A 2,751-nucleotide genomic window follows, 5' to 3' on the forward strand; every position below is an offset into this window, starting at 1 on the left:
CCAGCTTTTTCATCCTGGCTTGAAAGAAGGGCAGGTAGAGAGTACTCAGTACTGGGAATCACAGAGAAAGAAAGCCCTGGGACAAAGTAGTTTCAGAGAAGGCACAGTTCAGACAGTGACCACAACAGGATACCTTCTGATTCACTTTCAGAAAGCCAACATGACAAGGTCACTTTTGCTGTGTGATGCTTTGACTTGGGTCGTTCCCACCTCCAGCTTTGTGTTTGCAAGTCAGGGTCCTTGTACCTCGAAGGATCTTTGACTTGGTGCTAGTATATCACCACTTTTATCTGCCAGGCGTGTTTTAAAATGATTAATTCAAGCTCCTTTGTTGTCCAAGGTGGCTTTGTCCCAATCCTCACCTTCCTGGCCCTCTAGTAGGGCTGTGTTACACAGGTAAGAAGGGAAAATTACTAGGTCAAAAGACTTAAGTCTCTCGCTTCTGATGAGCTTTTAATCCTTTGTTGGATAATCTTTTACTAGCAGGGTGGAAGTGGCTAAAACCTACAAAGTATTAGAGGAAATTTCTGTTAAATTTTTTTTTTTTTGTCTCTATATATGGCCCTGGTTAGCCAGGACCTTGTTCAACAGTCAAGGTTGATCTCAGACTTGTGATGATCCTCCTGTCTCTGTCTCCTGAGTACAGGCTGGGGTACTGACATTCACCATCATGTCTAACTTAGTACCCGAGAATTAAAAATACTTTTCCAGGTTTCCCTGTAAATGTAAGACGTGCTCTGTGTTCATACTGGAATGAGAGAGGGCTTGTTCCAAGTCTCTGTTTTTACAGTGCACTGCCTATGAATGATTTATAATGTGCAATTTGTTTCCAGGAATTGTTTTTGAAGATCAATCTGTTCCTGTCTGTCCTTTACCTAAAAGTGATATTAAATTGTTTTCCCATAAGCAAAGGGTGACACAAGCTAAAAACCATGCTCTTAATAGTTAGAGACACAGACATTGACATTGATTTTTACATCAAATGACCCTTAAGGAGAGACTTTTCTCCACTCCCCAATGAATAAACAATATTAAGTTCTTTGAAATTACATACTTTAATTGCAGGCCTGCTATAAAAAATAAGGCATTTATATCTTCTCAAGATGTTAGAAGAAATTACCAAATCCCTAAGTTGTACATATTTAATTTGTAGATGATGCTGGTTACACATCATCCCATTTTTAATACCATTTTATCTTATTGATTTCAGCAAATAATGGTATTTTCATTTATAGTTTGGAGATTTACAATTGTGAGTAGAGTTCTTTCAATTATACATATTCCTTTTCAGTCTTGGTAATTGCATTCTTACATTGGCCACCATGTTGATTTGAATAGGTTTGGCCCCCATAGACTCATGTGTTTGAATGCTTGACCCATGGGAAAGGGCACTATTAGAAGGTGTGAGCTTGTTAAAGGAAGTGTACCACTGTGGGGTGGAGCTTTGAGGTCTTAAATGCTCAAGCTCTGCCCAGTGTGAAACAAGTCCAGTCTCATCCTGGCTGCCTTTGGATCAAGATGTAGAACTCTCAGCTGTTCTCCAGCATCATGTCTGCCTGCACACTGCCATGCGTCCCACCATGATGACAATGAACTGAACCTCTGAAACTGTAAGCCAGCTCCAATTAAATGTTGTCCTTTATAAGAGTTTTCCTAGTCATGGTGTCTGTCACAGCAATGGAACTCTTAAAATGGACATGACGCAGCACGAGGTGAAGCTATGTGATTTTTCCCCCTTAATACATATATTCATTTAGCCCAAATACAGTCTTCAGACAGTACTCATTTCTAACACTTTACATATATACCTTACTTTATCCACTGTTCTCCAAATCTTCCTTGTGTCTGTGTGTTACATGTGTTGGTCTGGAGGCCAGAGGCCGAAGCCAGATATCTTCTGCATCTCCATTTCGTTTCATTGTAATAACTTGGTTTTGCTGTTGTGATGGCTGGTTTTTAGGGTCCTTTTATCATATATTTATTTATATTATGTGTATTGGTGTTTTATCTGCAAGTATGTCTGTGTGAAGGTGTCAGATCTTCTGCAACTAGAGTTACAGGACAGCTGTGAGCTCCCAGGCAGGTGCTGGGAACTGAACCCAGAGCTGGAAGAGCAGCCACTGCTCTTGCATCTCTCCAGCGCCTTTGTTTTTGTTTTTAAAGAAAGGTCTAGTACTAAATCTGGAGCTTTCTCATTTCAGCGAGACTGGCTGGCCATCCCGCTGCTGATGTCAGCTAGTCTCTGTCTCCCCGCCCCCCATATCTCTCTAGTGCTGGGGTTGCAGACATACTCTCTTATTTTCACAGCAAGCACCTCACCCATTGAGACATCCCTCCAGTCTCCCACTGTTACATTTATTCTCACCTTCCTATTCTTAACTGTTTCTTCATTATCTTACTCAGGTTTACTACACAGGTTTTCTATAGGCCTTGGGCTGAGCCTTTCCTGTGCTCTGGACAACCCGCACTGTTCTTCACAAAGACACCTGGATTGTTTTCATTCCTAGTCCAACCAAGGCTCCTTTAGGGACAAAGAAGCTTTTGTTTTACCTAAGGCACTTTCACCTTTTCTGTAGTCATATCCAATGAGCAGCCTGGAAAAGCCTGGGGTACCATTGCTACTGGGAAAGTGGGAATTTAAAACCAGGCCTGCTGCTGGAATTCAACTAACCTTCCATGGAGGGCAGTGATGCTGAGGTTAAGGCTGCATGCAAATCAACTCTTCAGAAACCAGTGGCGGTCTCCATAGCA

Source organism: Micromys minutus (genome assembly GCF_963924665.1).
Source record: "Micromys minutus genome assembly, chromosome: 1".
NCBI lineage: Eukaryota > Metazoa > Chordata > Mammalia > Rodentia > Muridae > Micromys > Micromys minutus.